The sequence below is a fragment of the Lissotriton vulgaris genome, chromosome 4_1 (genome assembly GCF_964263255.1).
Source record: "Lissotriton vulgaris chromosome 4_1, aLisVul1.2, whole genome shotgun sequence".
Lineage (NCBI taxonomy): Eukaryota > Metazoa > Chordata > Amphibia > Caudata > Salamandridae > Lissotriton > Lissotriton vulgaris.
This window is the reverse complement of record NC_141691.1, coordinates 414,128,437-414,148,785: the sequence shown is the minus strand read 5'-3', so window position 1 is coordinate 414,148,785 and position 20,349 is coordinate 414,128,437.

The following is a 20,349-nucleotide window of genomic DNA, read 5'->3' as shown; positions in this document are numbered from 1 at the left end:
GTGGTTACCTTAAAATTTGGATTGTTCTGGGTGGTGTGTCTTTTAGTATGATTATGTGTTAATGTTTATCCAGACCTTGCAACAGTTTGTCATGTTTATTTCTCAGATTTCACTTTAAATTGACTAATGTCAGCAGGTAGGCCTCATTTAGGCCTATTGTTATTTTCATCTCACATATTAGCCCCTACACCAATAGCTTCATGAGTCACCATTAGCTTAAGTTGCCTATAGTACGTAAGGCTCATTTAGGCCCTTTCTTGTTTTCTCATTAGGAGTTGAAACACATTTAGCCTTAAGTTGTCCGAAGTAGGCCCATTTAGGCCCCTTGCTGTTTTCATTCAACACATAAGTCCCTACATCATTAGATTTCACCAGTTATCATTGGAAGTTGAGGCACATTTAGTTTGAGGATGCTTTGGTTAGTTTCTGTTGTTATCAGATCCAATCTCAGATATGTTTCAGCATTCAAGTCAAGGGTGCTTTGATTTGTTTTTAGGTTTCTATTCCCTACAATTGAGTTTCAGGTGGAATTTCCTTGAGTTGTCATTGTTTTTAGGGAGTTTTTTAGGTTTTGATTTGTTGATAGATTGTGTTGATCTTTGTTTATTTAGATGTTGTTGTTTATAAGATGTTCGCAAGATAAGGATCTAAGGGTGGATGGCAGAGATATTTAGCAGTGATATAGATCTTAATCTTGCTCACATCTAGGATAGGTATTCTTAGCCTATGTTGGATAGATTATGTTGATGTTTGTTTAGATGGTTGTTGTTGTTTATAAGATGCTCGCAAGATAAGGATCTAAGGGTGGAATGTTATGGCAGAGTTTTTGGCTTTATTTAGAAGTGATATAGATCATTAATCTTGCTCGCATCTAGTATAGGTATTCTTAGCCTATGTTGGCCCTTTTAAGCCCTTTTTCCAGACCTAGAAGAGGATAGCTGCTTAATATGCCTTTATTCTTGACTTTAACCTGTCTATTGCCTATTGGCTTTGACATATTAGACATATTGGTATGGTTTATGTAGGTATTCTGACAGAGCTAAGGAGCATTTCACCCCTTTCAGGCCTAAAGCTAGAGAGACTCCATCTTGATGGAAGCAGGGAGGCTTTTTAGGGCAAAGGCGAAGTTTATAGTTAAGGCTGTTTTTCACTTGGAGAGAACCGGTCTGGGCCAGCCCTTATCGGTAGGCTGTATTATTCTCTGTGTAGAAGACACAACAAAAGGCCGGCCGGCTGGGTGTGTGTCCTTGATGCGAGGTGATGCAGAGACCTGGTAAGCGGCGGGCTGATGGATGGAACTTTCCATGAGGAAACAGCATTCTATATTTGTGAAGTGCAGAGGCGGAGTCAGTCAGTCAAGCAGAGGGGAGTCGAGGAGTCAGTTGAGGAGAGAGTCCAGCAGAGAGTCCAGCAGTGGAGTGGAGTTGGCAGAGAGAGAGAGGGGGTTCAATCTGGAGAAGAGCTGAGTTGAATAGTGAGCTGGAACTGAAGGAAGCAGTCAGAAGCAGTTGCTTATCAGGAGGAGGTGTGAATAGCTGGAGTCTGAAGTAATGCCTTTTAGAAGAGATAGAGGAGAGCTCGTGGATTAACCTATGGGAGCAGATGGAATTGGACATTGGCGCAGAGACAGAGTGAATAAGCTAGTGGAATGAACGGTGATCAGAGTGGCAGGAACCATTAAGATTGAAGACGGAAGGTGGAGAGACAGTTCGTGTGGGGGAGAGGAGTCCAGAGACCGAGTGATCAGCGCAGAGGTGTACCCAAGAGTGCAGGAGAGGGAGAGAGTCTGAGATGACCCAAGGCACAGACGAGAGAGGAACCCAGATGACAGCTAGAACAAGACTACACACTAATAAGGTGAAGGCGTTCCTGTTATATTAATTTACTTTACACTTGCATCTTAATCTTATCTTTATCCCCTGGGCTTTTGCATTGCTAATCTTTTCCCTTTCAGCGGAGTGTTCCTGTTATGTGTAATCTTTTCTCTTTCAAGCGGTGTGTTCTACCTATAGCCTTTGTTAGATTTGCATAAATGTTTATATTACTATAATAAAAGATCCCCAGTTTATAACAAACTGGTGTGTAGCCCCTATTCTTGTTCACTGAAGGTAAATGTACCTCCTAGGTAATTGCTAGGCACGTGAATGGATGAGTAATCCCAATCAGTTAAGTGGTGATCACATAAATAGGGAGTGAGTGGACCTTTGATGCCAAGAGCAGGTAATACACAATAATCTGGAACCACATTCAAAGTTATTATTGTAGTTTCATCCCGAGTAGACAGCTGAGATAATATCCCAATATATGTATATATATATGTATAGGTGTTCATAGGAATGTGGTCGTGATATGCGGCGTTAATGAGAGCACTGGGGGGTCGAACCAGTGTGGATACCCACAGGATTGTGGCTTGAGTAAATGAGAGCACTAGGTGGTTGAACTAGTGTGTAAGTTTCGCAGGATCGCGAACAGTTTGGAAAAGGGAGCATTGGGTTCTGCAGGCCCGTGTGTAGACGCACCAGATTGTGTGTCAGATCTGCCCTAGGGTAGAACGGTCTGGGTCAGAGTGGCCGCGAGACCAACTGATGTGAATAAGTGTGGTGTAGGGTATGGATATCCCTAGTAATCAGTGAGTATTCTTAGTATCCCTATAGATTTAGTGGTGTTTTTGATAATATGAGCTTGTATATTGCGAGTTCCCCATCTTCAGGTAGGTACCAGGTGCCTGGATAGGTGCTCCTGAGGAGGGAAGGTGATTACGTTCTGGCTGGGTTGGAGGGGCCCCTGGGGGCTGATCCCACCTACTCAGAAAATCCAGCCATTACACTCACCTATTGACAGCAAAGCTGTATGCCCAGAGTGCTGTTGGATTATCTTAACTCGTCAATCTCCAAATATTTAGTAGACAATATATATGACATTTTGTAAATCTCAAGAGGGAGTTTATGAGTGAGAAAGGGTGAGTTCTGTATTTGTCCAGTATGCTCCATGAGGGTGAAGAAGAATGTAAGCGGGAGAAGAAAAATAAATATAGTTTTTTCGATATTTGATTGAATCCAGATAAAGCTGCCGAAAGCAGTGGAGCGCTTTTCAATAATCATTTTGTTTATGTAGCAGGTGCCTCTAAAAAATGAGGCCCTATTTATGTTGTGCACACGTTGGGTATGATCAATACACTTGTCCTAATGGCAGACCCATTGTGTCGGGCATGGGGGGGCCCACTGAGAGACTCTCACAATATGTGGACGTTTTTTTGAACCCCATGGTAAAAAACCTTCCTTCTTACATACAGGACACCAAACACATCTTGAGTGTTCTGGCAGACGTTCAGTGGCAATCAGGACTTATCATGGCCACTATGGATGTTGTGTCACTGTACACTTCCATCAAACCTGACCTGGGCCAACAAGAAGTGACTACATTCCTACACAAAAGACCCTCAACCTTCTGGCAGCACACTAACATGTTGATATCCATGATGGATATCATCCTCAACAATAACGTTTTCATCTATGACAAACAATGGTACAGACAAACCAAGGGGGTAGCCATTGGCTCTAAATTCTCACCCTTCTTCGCTAATCTTTACATGGGCTCTTTGGAATCAAAATGGATTTGGGGCAGGAGGGGGGCTGAGTGGACTGACTGTAACATTTATTGGGGGAGGTGCATTGACGACTGTCTCCTTATCTGGTCTGGCACCCAAGAGAAATTACAGGACTTTTGCGACCATCTGAACACTAATGACATGGATATGAGATTCACATGTCACACTAACAATACCAAAGTCACTTTCCTTGATGTTGAACTATACATAAAGAACAATACGCTGCACAGCCGACTGTACCGCAAGGCAACATCTTACAATGCTGTCCTGCATGCGGGGGGAGCCCATCTTATACACCAAACTGAAGGTATCCCATGTGGTAAATTTGTCCTGGCAAGAAGAAACTGCAGTGAGGATAGTGAATTCCGTAATTGCCTCACGGATATGAAAATAAGATTTGCCAACAAGGGTTACAAACCACATGTCATTCAGAAGGCTGCAATGAAAATTGACAAAGTGGAACGAGGAGCCACACTTAAGAAAAAAGAATGCAGGAGTCAGACTGCGCAACCGGCTAGGCTAATCATGGACTACAATGATACGAGCTTTGCTGTTAAAAAAAGTCTTAACAAACATTGGAATGTACTACTGGCTGACAAAACCTTAACAGAGATGACTACGTCTAGACCACAGATCACATACAGACAAGGCAGGAACCTGAAGGACAGATTAAACTCAACAGTGCCACATGTAAGTAGAACCACCACATGGCTCACTCCTCACTCCAAAGGTTTTTTCTAGTGTAGTTGCTGTAGAGTATGTAAATGTGCCTGTCATGGGACCAAGAACTTTTCTGTCTTTAACAAACAGAACCACACTATCAACCATAACATTACCTGCAACACAAAGTTCGTTGTATAAATTCTGGAATGTACCTGCAAAAGCAAATATGTGGGCAGCACTATAAGGCCACTCAAAGAACGCACAAGTGAACATGCTAGAGCGAACCACCAGCAGGACGCCCGCTATCCCATGACGTTGCATGTTGGTTTTTGTTCCACAGAAGGTCCCACAAGAGATTCCATTTCTTTGGAATTGATGTTACTCAGGCCAACGTAAGAGGTGGCAATCGTGAACTCAGATTGAAGCGCCAAGAGGCTACCTGGATCATGCTCATTCATTCCGTTAAACGTGGCCAAAATTCTGATCACAAGCTCCAATATTTTTTAAGGTCATGACCCCTTTCCTTTCTTTCTTTCTTTTTACAAAACCTTCTTGTTCACTGTAATTTCCCATGATGTCGCCTGGATTGTTTGAAATGTTTTAATTTCTCACTGTATTGCTCTTTTTCGCCACAACTTTATTAGGACTTTACACATGTATCATGATACAGGTATCTTAGCAACAGCGGAACCATGACCATGTTTATTGCAACCCAATATCTCGCTTACACTAACTGTTTGCTTTCCATATGTATCTGATCAACCCATAGTTATTCTGTCTTCATGTGCTTTAATTAGGAAGAGCAACTCTCCTCACACGTTCATTGACAATGATATGTGGCTACTGATGCCCTGATTTATTTTCCTGCTTACACACTTATGCTACCTGGCAATATTCTGTGTCACGCTGTATTGTCCTATGGGCCCCAGGGGGACTGGGCATGAGCCGATGTACCCATGGGGTATTTCGCGCAAGGGATGTCCTCATGCGACCTGATTGGGGGATCGGGAGGGTGGGAGGGGCTTTCCAGGCGCGGGGAGGGAGCGGGAGGGCGACGTCACTTGTTGCGAGTGAAGGAGCGGTGGTGTCGTTCTTGAGGCAGCTGAGAGGAATTTCTGTCAGCATCATAAATTGTATTTATCGAGTGGTTTTTCGACGGCGTTTTCTCTGTGCAGGCGAGTCATGGCGGTAGAAGAGATTGCCAGAGAAGCAATTAGAGCGTTGGTGGCTGTTGGGCGTGGAGATTTATTACGCCCCAGCGCTATGGTTGACACTTCGGTTGTAGTGAAGTGTCCTCGTCGCCTAGCAGCGGAAGCAGTGGGTCGCGCTGTTGCCGCCTGCAGGTCTGTAGCAGGTACTTCCTCAGAGACTATGTGTACTGTTCATGAGTACATTTCTGGCAACGGACCCCCTCTGATTCAGCCTATGCTGCAACTATATCATGTTACCCGGATACTTAGATCCAACAATAAAAAACTTCTGGCAGTCCCAAGAATTAAACGGGCACGGATGGATGGCCGACGTTTCTCTCTTCATGCATCAAAATTTTGGAACCAGCTCCCTGACCTTATTCGTCTTGAACCTAACTATCTCCGTTTCAGGAAACAGCTGAAAACCTTTCTTTTTCCATGATTAGTGAAGAATGATTAGGTGTCACATAATGCGTTAGGATGCCCCTGGGTAGCCATGCTCTATATAAGTGCGTATTCATTCATTCATTCATTCATTCATTCATTCTTCTGAAGGTCAACAGGTTTTTGGTCTGTTATAGGTTGATGGGGAGGGTGTTCCAGGTCTTGGCAGCGAGGTGGGAGAACGATCTGCCACCGGAGGTCCCTCCTCGGATGAGGGGGACTGTGGCGAGGGCGAGGTCGACGAAGCGGAGCTGCCATGTCAGTGCAGAAAGGAGTTGAAGAATACAATGGGTGCGAGACGATGCTTCATGTATTGGAGAGATAAGATCAGATACATTCTCGGAAGTTCCCATGAACACCAAGATCTTATAGGCTCAGAACATATGCCAAGAATGGCTTGTTGCAGCACGCTCTGACCTGGTCTGCATTTACAATTACTGCCTGCTGTGTGCCCTCATCACGCTGCTTGCTGGAACTGCCGCTTTGGCCTTTTAATTACTGTATTTACCGATTTGCCCATTCTAAGTGCGTTTGTGCTAGCGTGACTCTGTTGCTCATTGTATTTTCACCTCGCCGCTTTATCTCATCAGCATTCGTTTCCCCCCTAGCGCTCCTGCTGCCCTGACCCCCCCACCTCCATTTTGTTGTTGTTGTCGTCGTCCTTTGCCCGCCCCGCCTCCCAGCTGAAGCGCCCTCCCACAGACAACAAACAACGCGCCCACACCAGGAAGCGCCGTGACTCACTCTCTGCTTTCAAGCTGAGTGGTCGCTCCCCTGCTGCTGAGGTATCGTTTCTGCAGCGCTTACGCTCTGACCTGGTCTGCATTTACAATTACTGCCTGCTGTGTGCCCTCATCACGCTGCTTGCTGGAACTGCCGCTTTGGCCTTTTAATTACTGTATTTACCGATTTGCCCATTCTAAGTGCGTTTGTGCTAGCGTGACTCTGTTGCTCATTGTATTTTCACCTCGCCGCTTTATCTCATCAGCATTCGTTTCCCCCCTAGCGCTCCTGCCGCCCTGACCCCCCCACCTCCATTTTGTTGTTGTTGTCGTCGTCCTTTGCCCGCCCCGCCTCCCAGCTGAAGCGCCCTCGCCCCTCCCCCCACCATCCATTTATGGCCAATGCCCCCACGCGCAGCGTCCACGCGCTACGTACACGCCGAAGGTGCGCCTAAGGTAAGCCCGTCTACGCCCGTCCGCGCCTGGACCGCGCCCAGCGCCAGACCCCCTGCCCCTCGCGCTACCTACGATGCCGCCTCCCTCCTAGCCCTTAACCCCGGTCGCGCCCCCAACTGCGTCCAAGCCGCTCCTGGACGCATTCATGGACCGTTCTCCTGCCTCTCCTGCAAATTTAGCGGCACCGACAACATCTCCGCTGCGACCACAACACAGATTACCGACCCCAACCACCTAGAATGCATCCTTCTCAACACTCGCTCGGTCCACAGGCACGCCATTGACCTTTGGAACCTACTAGACACCATCTCTCCTGACGTCGCCTTCCTAACGGAAACATGGATGAACGCTTCCTCCGCCCCTGACATCGCCATCGCTATCCCTGATGAATATAAGATCACGCGCAAGGACCGCACCGACCATACAGGAGGAGGAATCGCTATCGTCCATAAGAAATCAATCCGCATCTCAACCAGCTCTGACGACAACCTCGCTAACTCCGAACACCTTCACTTCCAGATCCACATCGATCCCAAAACCACACTCAGAGGCACCCTCCTCTACAGACCACCAGGACCCCGCGCAAAATTCAGTGAAGACATCACGGACTTCATCACCCCACACGCGCTCCCCTCCAAAGACTACATCCTTCTGGGAGACCTCAACTTTCACCTTGAAAAGATCAACGACCGCAACACCGCCACCCGCTTGGACAACCTCGCCAACCTCGGACTTAAACAACTAGTCACTTCACCCACCCACATCGCAGGTCACACACTCGACCCCATTTTCACCTCTAGCAACCATGTCTCCTTCAGCCACACTACGAATCTCCTCTGGACTGACCACAGCTGCGTTCACTTCACCTACAACAAGCCGAAACCCACCATCCACCTCCAACCAACTCTACAAAGAAACTGGAACAAGATCACCACCGACCAAATCTCCACATCACTCCTCCAAACCTCCCCAGCCCTCTCTTCTAACGCCAACGAAGCCGCCTCCAACCTCACCCTCTGGCTATCCAACACCGCCGACACCTTAGCACCACTGAAAAAACGTCAACACAAACCTGGCATCAAGAAGGCCTCATGGTTCAACGATGACCTCAAGAATTCCAAGAAACTGTGCCGCTCCCTTGAAAAGGCCTGGAAAAAAGACCCAACCACCAGCACCAAGGACGCCTTCAAAAGCGCCATCCGTACTCACCACCAACTGATCCGAAAAGCCAAGAAAACAGCATTCAAGGATCGACTTGACAACAACGCCCACAACAGCAAGGAACTTTTCAACATCGTCAAGGAATTTTCCAACCCCTCGGCCAACTCCAACGACATCACCCCCTCTCAAACCCTCTGCGATTCCCTAGCCTCTTTTTTCCACAACAAGATTGCTGACATCCACAACAGCTTTGACAACCAACCCGGAAGCCAACCCACCCTACCATCAGCCGACCATCTTCCCCTCGTTAACACCCTTAACGCCTGGAACCCAATCTCCACTGAGGACACCATCCGCCTGATGAATTCCATCCACTCTGGATCCCCCACAGACCCATGCCCTCACCACATCTTCAACAAAGCAGACTCCGTCATAGCTCCGCACCTCCAAGACGTCATCAACTGTTCCTTCAACTCCGCTACCTTCCCAGAAGACTGGAAACACGCTGAACTCACCGCCCTTCTGAAAAAACCAACAGCAGACCCCACCGAACTCAAAAACTACCGCCCCATCTCGCTTCTTCCATTCCCGGCCAAAGTCATCGAGAAAGCTGTCAACAACCAGCTCGCCGCCTTCCTCGAAGCCAACAAATCACTCGACCCCTCACAATCTGGCTTCCGAGCCAAACACAGCACTGAGACCGCCCTCATCGCAGCAACAGATGACATTCGAACCCTACTGGACAATGGAGACACAGTCACCCTCATCCTCCTCGACCTCTCTGCAGCCTTCGACACAGTCTGCCACAGCACCCTTTTACAACGCCTCAGAAACATCGGAATCCAAGGAAAGGCACTGGAATGGATCACCTCGTTCCTCACCGGAAGAACCCAGAGAGTCCGCCTCCCACCATTCAAGTCCGAAGCCTCTGAAATCATCTGCGGCGTACCACAAGGATCTTCACTCAGCCCCACCCTCTTCAACGTATACATGAGCCCCCTCGCGGCCATCGCCCGCCAACACAACCTCAACATCATCTCTTACGCGGATGACACTCAACTGATCCTATCTCTCACCAAGGACCCCAGCACCGCCAAAACTAACCTACACGAAGGAATGAAAGAAGTCGCCGAATGGATGAAACAAAGCCGTCTGAAACTGAACTCAGACAAAACAGAAGTCCTCATCTTAGGTAAATCCCCCTCTGCATGGGACGACTCCTGGTGGCCGGAAGCCCTCGGAAATGCACCCATCCCGACAGACCACGCACGGAACCTTGGCGTCATCCTGGATTCTTCACTCTCTATGAACAGACAAGTCAGCGCCGTATCCTCTTCTTGCTTTAACATTCTTCGCATGCTCAGAAAAACTTTTCGCTGGATCCCCACCGAAACAAGGAAAACAGTCACCCATGCCCTGGTCACGAGCCGACTGGACTACGGAAACACCCTCTACGCAGGTACCACCGCTAAACTCCAGAAGAAACTACAACGAATCCAAAACGCCTCAGCCAGGCTCATATTAGACATCCCACGCAACGAACACATCTCTGGTCACCTCAAGGACCTCCACTGGCTACCCGTCAATAAGAGGATTACTTTCCGTCTGCTTACCCACGCACACAAATCACTCTACGACATCGGACCAGATTGCCTCAACTCTCGACTGTCCTTCTACACCCCCTCCCGCCAACTTCGCTCTTCCAGCCAAGCCCTCGCCACTGTACCTCGCATCAACAAGACCACCATGGGAGGCAGATCCTTTTCATACCTGGCTGCCAGAACATGGAACTCACTCCCCGCTTACCTTCGCCTCACCCAGAATCACCTAGCGTTCAGAAAACAGCTTAAAACGTGGATTTTTGACAAATAATCATCCTCCCCTTCCTAAGCGCCTTGAAACCCTCTGGGTATGTAGTGCGCTATATAAATTTTATGACTTGACTTGACTAGGCGGTCTTGAAGCCATTATGACAGATGCCTACTGTTGGTGCCTGCATTAGAATGTGACACAAACGTCTGCAGATTCAAGAGGTAAGAATTAAAACATTTTAAATGTGTAACTGAACAATCAAGTTAGCAAAATCGAGACTTTAATGCAATGTACATTTTTTAGACAGTTAATGTATGTAATACTCGTTCCTCTATGTCTGTCCGAAGGGCTTCTTCCCGCTATTTAGGGAAGAATCATTTTTTCTGCTATTATTTCAAATACTTTTTTGCTACAGTTGAATATGCATATGCAATGTGTATATATTGGAGTTCAGATTCTGGTATATGGAAAGTATTTTAGCATATTCTTGTATGAACGATATTTATGTGTAGGTGTCTCTGTGTGTGTGAGAGTGTGTGTGTGTGCGTAGTAAACCAGTCTTGCATAAATGCTTGCATATATGCACAGTATGCAGGCATCTGATATACTCATAATATGTGATCTTCAGATACACAACAATATGAATGCCTGTCATATATGGCTAGTGCTCTCATGTGGAATAATATTAATATCTTACTCTTATATGGTGTTTCATACCCCTTTTCTAAAGAGGCTACTTACTGTAATTAACAGGTACTCCCGTTACTCAAGTTACTGGCAGTCACTTGATTGAAGTCAGTCAGATGGGAGATTGACTTGGCTGTGCCAGATTCACATTTGTCCCCTGTAGATCACAACAGATGTCAAGGATGAGCGTTAAATCACAATGCCATTTTATTTGCTATTTGTATTTCATGCAGACATCATCTGAGGCATGAATAACATATTTATCAGACAACTGGTACATTAATAAAGCCTACATATTGTCTATAACACAGAAGTTGTGCACTGTTTGCAGATATCTGAACCTGGTGAATATACTGGGCATATATTAAAAGCTTAGAGTGGTGTATTTACCAGAGACTGTACACACTTGCATAACTTTGCAGCAGGCATACCGTTCATGTACTAGAGACCTATCTGACTGTGTAGCCTGCACATATTGTGCAGATAAACAGAGTTAAAGTTTGACACTCACCTATTGACAGCAAAGCTGTATGCCCAGAGTGCTCTTGGGTTGTCTTAACTCGTCAATCTCCAAATATTTAGCAGACAATATATATGACATTTTGTAAATCTCAAGTGGGAGTTTATGAGTGAGAAAGGGTGAGTTCTGTATTTGTCCAGTAAGTTCCATGAGGGTGAAGAAGAATTTAAGAGGGAGAAGAAAAATAAATATAGTTTTTTCGATATTTGATTGAATCCAGATAAAGCTGCCGAAATCAGTGGAGGGCTTTGCAATAATCATTTTGTTTATGTAGCAGGTGCCTCTAAAAAATGAGGCCCTATTTATGTTGTGCACACGTTGGGTATGATCAATACACTTGTCCTAATGGCAGACCCATTGTGTCGGGCATGGGGGGGCCCACTGAGAGACTCTCACAATATGTGGACGTTTTTTTGAACCCCATGGTAAAAAACCTTCCTTCTTACATACAGGACACCAAACACATCTTGAGTGTCCTGGCAGACGTTCAGTGGCAATCAGGACTTATCATGGCCACTATGGATGTTGTGTCACTGTACACTTCCATCAAACCTGACCTGGGCCAACAAGAAGTGACCAAATTCCTACACAAAAGACCCTCAACCTTCTGGCAGCACACTAACATGTTGATATCCATGATGGATATCATCCTCACAAATACCTTTTTCATCTATGACAAACAATGGTACAGACAAACCAAGCGGGTAGCCATGGGCTCTAAATGCTCACCCTTCTTCGCTAATCTTTACATGGGCTCTTTGGAATCAAAATGGATTTGGGGCAGGAGGGGGGCTGAGTGGACTGACTGTAATGTTTATTGGGGGAGGTACATTGACGACTGTCTCCTTCTCTGGTATTATAGACAACAATTGGTCCTCGACATAAATTTATCATTAAGAAAAAATCATAGTACTTAATCCAGTTGACTAACTCCACGTTGCGACTGAATCTGTCGTCTTAATAGTATAGAAGATACTAGCCCACAGCCTCAAAAATCATTTACAGCAGATGCCCATGGATCAATAAAACCAAAAAGAGGAATCCAATAGGGATAGTTAGTTTAATGTACCATATGTCAACGTATAGACTATCAATGCAATTATATACAAATATTTACATAAATCATGAAGTAAAAAACAGTTTCTTAAAAAAGGGGGAGAACGTGCACAGAGAAAGATAAAGTGTGCGCTCAAGTGAATGATCAAGAAAGATCAGAAAGAACAGTGTGAGTCATTTATACAAAGAAGAACATTGAGCCTGTCCTACGCAATGCTTGTAAAAAATACTTCTTTTTTACTTGCAGAATGCTATTTACAATTCCTTGGTCCTTAACCTGAACCACTGGCAATGGGATCGCCAGACAAAGGAATGGGGGTGGACAAGGGGCGGGGGTCAGTAGGTACAGGCTCCCAAAGGGGAGTGTCGTCGACGTTTCGACAAACCATGTAGTGGGTGGTTCAAGTTCTCAACAACGGGTCTTCATCAGGACGGAGAAAATGGGGGAATATCTCTCAGAGTGCAAGTCAAATTAAAAGTTCGTAGGGCACCTGTAATGATAGATAAATAGCGGGGCTAAGTATCACTGTATAGTATCAAAAGGGTCCACTAGTGACCTTTATGAAAAAGCACTCACCCTTCCGTGGTGCCTTGACAAAACAAAAGTGCGACAATTGGTCCACACTCGCAGTGTGTCAGTATCCAAAGTTATACTGCGGAATGAAGAGAAGAAAAAGAGGTAGCCATTAGTGCTACACACCTTAACTCATACTTGAGTAAAAGTTTACCAAAACGAAATCATAATATTGGCAATAAATGGCAAGACCCATTCTAGTTAAATACCACTGTTTAAATGCTTATCAGTAAAAATACCTTGATCTAAGATTGGAGATTGGTTCAAGGTTTTATTATTGGCTAAAAAGGGGGTGGTAAATGCACCGATTATTGTAAATGGTGACGCAGTGGTCACTTACCCAATGCGTTCAATTCGCTGGTAATTCTGTTGCCCACTTATTTAGCACGCTAAGCTTGCAACAAATGCTGAAAAAGAAGAGACAAATTGTCTCTAGGTTAGAGAGCTGCCCGAGTGAAAGGGTTGGGAAATCCACGCACTGGTTAGGATGCCCGTTTAAACATAGCGTACGTACCCTGTTCGCTTAGTCGAACTAGAGGGAAATGAATCCGTAGCTCCGTGTATCCGTGGCCAGCCTCCCGTCTGGAACCGCGTTATGGAATGCGGAAGCAGAGGAAGAGGCTCGGAGCGGTTGTATTCATATCCTAGCAACCAGAGCGCCTACGTCATGGCGTCGTCAGGGTTGCTAGGTAACAAGCCGTGCTCGCGTCTCCGCTTCTGGCAAATGGCCCATGAAGTAACGTAATTATCCCTGATTGTGTAAGCATATGCAACGTGATAGGTTCCAATGCAAAATAAACAATTGGGCTTTAAAGTGTTTCTAGAGACAGTGTATTATTTTTACATAAAGCATGATTTTACGCGCTCGTTTCAGGAATGAATCAAATGGCTGGCAACTGGCGCCTTGAAATTACCATATGAATCCACATGTCAGGTTTTTTATATATCAGTTATTGTGCAGGTAGAAGGTCAGAATAAAGTGACTGATACAATTAATAAACAATACAACAAATGACATGTAAGCATGTATGAACGATTATACCTAATACATAGTGTGAGGATTTGGCATACATTAAAACAATTATACCAGCTGCACAATGCACGAACATAGTGTATAGATTAGGCATACATTTAAACAATTATACCAGCTACATAATGTAACAAAATATTGGCAAGGGTGTGTAGATTTGGCATACATCTAAACAACTATACCAGCTACAAAATGCATCAAAATGTTTGCAATGGTGTATAGAATTACTAGCATATCTTTGAACAATTGAGCTAGCTACATAGTGCATTAATGTATTCACAATCTATGTATTATGCAATAACTGAATTCATAGATGTGACTCACAGGTTTAATATAGAGGGTTCAGCCATTATAGAGTGTTGCCATCTGTCTTGTTATTTCCTCATACTCATTGAGGCCCTTATTTACGGTATCAAAAGTGTGCATCCATTTGCACTCCCGGACACTTAGACAGTTAGAAAAGTTGCCACCTCTCACATTGACAGTGACCTTTTCTAACACCCACCATCTCAGACTTTCAGGTGAGTGATCAAATCTTGTAAAGTGTTCAACTAGCGGAGCCCCTTGGACTCTGCAGCGAATCCTGCTGCAGTGTTGTAGGATTCTGGTTTTGACTCTTTGGATAGTTTGACCTATATACCAAAAGTCACAGGGGCATGCAATCACATATATGACTCCAGTTGAATTACAATTAGTATGTTGTTTCATTATATGTGTATAGTTATTGTGAGTGCATGATTTAAGTTCTTCTGCTAATTGACATGCTTTGCACGAGCCACATTTGTGGTGGCCTAGTACAGGTGCCGTGTTCCATAGAGTGGACTGGGTATCCCTGGGTATCTTGGGTAACAATGATTGGACTACATAGTCCCTTACACTTCTTCCCTTTTTGAAGGCAAACATTGGTAGGGTCGTGACCCCTACATCATCCGCCACCAGATGCCAGTGTGTATTTATTATTTTCTTAATTTCAGTGCTCTTGGTATTGAATGTAGTGACACACGTTATCCTTTCATCACTGTTATTCGTTTTAGTTTTTGGTTCTAACAGGAATTCTCTGTGACAAAACCAGGCTTTTTTTCTTGCCTTTTTCAACAGTCGTTGTGGATAACCTCTCTCCAAAAGGCACTCCATGAGTGACATAGATTCATTAAAGAAATCCTCCTTGCGGGTACAGTTCCAACGCAATCTCAGGAACTGGCCAAAGGGTAGATTGTCCCTGAGATTGCGTGGATGATGGCTATTATACCGGAGTAGGGTATTCCTCTCACTGGATTTTCTATAGAGGGTAGTGTGTAACACTCCCTCATCTTCCACTATATTAATGTCCAGAAAATTAATTTTGTTTTTACTATATTCCAAGGTAAACTGGATATCCTTGGAGCGTTGATTTAACCATCCGTGAAATTCCATCAGGGTGTTTTCATCCCCTTCCCAAATCATCAGGACATCATCGATATATCAACGCCATGTCCTGATGTTTGTGAAATATGGATTTGTGTCACTATAAATGAATTCCCTTTCATATGCGTCCATGAAGAGTATGGCCAGGTCCGGTGCAAAACTTGCCCCCATGGCTACTCCTCGTGTCTGCACATAGTACTCTCCTTCAAAATAGAAGAAGTTCTTTCTCATAGCTATCTCAAGTAGATCCAAGATAAATTGAGTAGGTACCTGGCATGGTCTAGGGCGTTCATCCAGAACCCCTCTAATAACTTCAATAGCTGCTGATTGAGGTATGTTCGTATAAAGTGATGTAACATCCATCGTGGCCAAAAGGTTCCTATTCCGATTGAAAATATAGCCATCCACCATTTGTATCGCTTGCATGGTGTCTCTCACATACGACATCGTGCCCTCCGCTATTGGTTTCAAGAATATATCAATGAATTTACACAAGGGTTCTAGAATAGACCCACAGCCAGACACAATGGGTCTGCCTGGGGGGTTATTCAACCTCTTATGCACCTTCGGGAGCGTGTAGATCGTGGGGAGCCTAGGGTGTGTACAGTTCAGGAAATTGTATTCTTGTTTGGATAGGTATCCCTCTTTAAGTCCTTTGTCTGTGACTGATTTGATATTAGATGCTATCTCTTTTGTTGGATCCGATCTTAGTTTCTTGTAGTTATCAACCACTCCCAACTGTGAAAGGATTTCTGTTTTATACTCCTCTCTCCCTTGGACAACGATGGCCCCACCCTTGTCCGCGGGTTTTATAACAATGTCAGTATTCTGTTTAAGGGAATCAAGGGCCTGACGTTCCTGTCTACTGACATTGTACTTGATGTACTTTTTTTCTTTTAACAACTGGTTCACATCACGCATCACCACCTGTTCAAATGCTAAGATTTTGTGTGATACCATCTGAGATGTTGGGGTGAAAGTTGAAGGTGGTCAACCAACCTTTTCCAGTGCTGGAAAAGGTTGGTTGAAAAGGGACCTTATTGAAATAGTGCTTCAATCTGACTTTCCGGAAGAACTGATGTAACTCTGTTTTTAAACCAAAGGTATTTGGTAAATTAGTAGGGACAAACGAGAGACCTTTCTCGAATATATTCAACTCAGCTGGTTTTAAACTGTATGATGATAGATTTATTATTGGGCTCTCACCGGCAGCATTCACCACTGGTAATGCTGTCGTCTTGTCCTGATCTCCCTGTGTGCTTCCTGGTTGAAGCGAACCTGTTTCTTCGCAGCTGCTCCCCTGCCTGTGTTCCAATTGGATTGGCCCCGTCCCCTGGGTCTCCCCCAGGGACGGCCCCTGTTCTGATATCCTGCCCATTGTTCCTCCTCTAAAAAAGTGTTTTGTTCAGAGTACTGATGACTGGTACTTGGTCTCTCCTGTTCGTTATCGGAGTTGCTGGTGGCCGAGGAGTCGGAAAAGGTATTATACTTCCTAAAACCACCTCGACCTCTGGTAGTGTACCTCCCTTGGTTGTCTTGTTTGTAATAGCCCTCAGCTAAATAAGGATAGACTGCTTTTTTGTCATAGAATTTTAGATCCTTTGCTAATTTGTCCAATTTGGTAGATTGTGTAAAGACATCAAATTCTTTTATAGTTTTCTCTAGGCGTTCTAGAGCTTCTTTAGCGTTACTCAGAGCCTTATCATCGATTATCTCTTTTTTGAGTTCAGATATTTCTTTCATCAGACGTTCTACCTCTTTAAGTGCTGTCTCCACCCCAAGCACCATCCAGTGCCTGGAACAGTTATTGCTGATGAAACTGAACTTGCCTTTGAAGTTAGGGTTGTCAATGAAAATAGCAGGTTTGTTTCGTACCTGTAACCCTATGGGAATTACATTTGCCTGGAGGTATTGTGTTAGTGTATGTCCATGTAATCTCGTACGTATTAACTTCTTTTCCAATCTTTCTAATTTATTAATTTTGTCATTAAGGGTTAGATCAATGGGATTGGTGTTCCTCCCCAAGAAGCTGCCACTTCCCTGGGTCTCTATCAATTTGTTGATATACTCCTCGCTATAAGATAGAGTATCTTTATCTGCCATGTAATCAGTAGATAGTTACTACCCAACAGTTTTTTTCAAACACACAAATAATAAATCATAACAATTACGTACACATAAAAGACGACACCCTCGCAGGAATTCCTGCACAAGGAAACTGTTATATAACAGGGGTTGACCCACTAAAGTCCAAGGACCTGGGTATTCAGCAGTATAGACAACAATTGGTCCTCGACATAAATTTATCATCAAGAAAAAATCATAGTACTTAATCCAGTTGACTAACTCCACGTTGCGACTGAATCTGTCGTCTTAATAGTATAGAAGATACTAGCCCACAGCCTCAAAAATCATTTACAGCAGATGCCCATGGATCAATAAAACCAAAAAGAGGAATCCAATAGGGATAGTTAGTTTAATGTACCATATGTCAACGTATAGACTATCAATGCAATTATATACAAATATTTACATAAATCATGAAGTAAAAAACAGTTTCTTAAAAAAGGGGGAGAACGTGCACAGAGAAAGATAAAGTGTGTGCTCAAGTGAATGATCAAGAAAGATCAGAAAGAACAGTGTGAGTCATTTATACAATGAAGAACATTGAGCCTGTCCTACGCAATGCTTGTAAAAAATACTTATTTTTTACTTGCAGAATGCTATTTACAATTCCTTGGTCCTTAACCTGAACCACTGGCAATGGGATCGCCAGACAAAGGAATGGGGGTGGACAAGGGGCGGGGGTCAGTAGGTACAGGCTCCCAAAGGGGAGTGTCGTCGACGTTTCGACCCAACCATGTAGTGGGTGGTTCAAGTCCTCAACAACGGGTCTTCATCAGGACGGAGAAAATGGGGGAATATCTCTCAGAGTGCACGTCAAATTAAAAGTTCGTAGGGCACCTGTAATGATAGATAAATAGCGGGGCTAAGTATCACTGTATAGTATCAAAAGGGTCCACTAGTGACCTTTATGAAAAAGTACTCACCCTTCCGTGGTGCCTTGACAAAACAAAAGTGCGACAATTGGTCCGCACTCGCAGTGTGTCAGTATCCAAAGTTATACTGCGGAATGAAGAGAAGAAAAAGAGGTAGCCATTAGTGCTACACACCTTAACTCATACTTGAGTAAAAGTTTTAAAAAACGAAATCATAATATTGGCAATAAATGGCAAGACCCATTCTAGTTAAATACCACTGTTTAAATGCTTATCAGTAAAAATACCTTGATCTAAGATTGGAGAATGGTTCAAGGTTTTATTATTGGCTAAAAAGGGGGTGGTAAATGCACCGATTATTGTAAATGGTCACGCAGTGGTCACTTACCCAATGCGTTCAATTCGCTGGTAATTCTGTTGCCCACTTATTTAGCACGCTAAGCTTGCAACAAATGCTGAAAAAGAAGAGACAAATTGACACACTGCGAGTGCGGACCAATTGTCGCACTTTTGTTTTGTCAAGGCACCACGGAAGGGTGAGTGCTTTTTCATAAAGGTCACTAGTGGACCCTTTTGATACTATACAGTGATACTTAGCCCCGCTATTTATCTATCATTACAGGTGCCCTACGAACTTTTAATTTGACGTGCACTCTGAGAGATATTCCCCCATTTTCTCCGTCCTGATGAAGACCCGTTGTTGAGGACTTGAACCACCCACTACATGGTTGGGTCGAAACGTCGACGACACTCCCCTTTGGGAGCCTGTACCTACTGACCCCCGCCCCTTGTCCACCCCCATTCCTTTGTCTGGCGATCCCATTGCCAGTGGTTCAGGTTAAGGACCAAGGAATTGTAAATAGCATTCTGCAAGTAAAAAAGAAGTATTTTTTACAAGCATTGCGTAGGACAGGCTCAATGTTCTTCTTTGTATAAATGACTCACACTGTTCTTTCTGATCTTTCTTGATCATTCACTTGAGCACACACTTTATCTTTCTCTGTGCACGTTCTCCCCCTTTTTTAAGAAACTGTTTTTTACTTCATGATTTATGTAAATATTTGTATATAATTGCATTGATAGTCTATACGTTGACATATGGTACATTAAACTAACTATCCCTATTGGATTCCTCTTTTTGGTTTTATTGATCCATGGGCATCTGCTGTAAATGATTTTTGAGGCTGTGGGCTAGTATCTTCTATACTATTAAGACGACAGATTCAGTCGCAGCGTGGAGTTAGTCAACTGGATTAAGTACTATGATTTTTTCTTAATGATAAATTTATGTCGAGGACCAATTGTTGTCTATACTGCTGAATACCCAGGTCCTTGGACTTTAGTGGGTCAACCCCTGTTATATAACAGTTTCCTTGTGCAGGAATTCCTGCGAGGGTGTCGTCTTTTATGTGTACGTAATTGTTATGATTTATTCTTTGTGTGTTTGAAAAAAACTGTTGGGTAGTAACTATCTACTGATTACATGGCAGATAAAGATACTCTATCTTATAGCGAGGAGTATATCAACAAATTGATAGAGACCCAGGGAAGTGGCAGCTTCTTGGGGAGGAACACCAATCCCATTGATCTAACCCTTAATGACAAAATTAATAAATTAGAGAGATTGGAAAAGAAGTTAATACGTACGAGATTACATGGACATACACTAACACAATACCTCCAGGCAAATGTAATTCCCATAGGGTTACAGGTACGAAACAAACCTGCTATTTTCATTGACAACCCTAACTTCAAAGGCAAGTTCAGTTTCATCAGCAATAACTGTTCCAGGCACTGGATGATGCTTGGGGTGGAGACAGCACTTGAAGAGGTAGAACGTCTGATGAAAGAAATATCTGAACTCAAAAAAGAGATAATCGATGATAAGGCTCTGAGTAACGCTAAAGAAGCTCTAGAACGCCTAGAGAAAACTATAAAAGAATTTGATGTCTTTACACAATCTACCAAATTGGACAAATTAGCAAAGGATCTAAAGTTCTATCACAAAAAAGCAGTCTATCCTT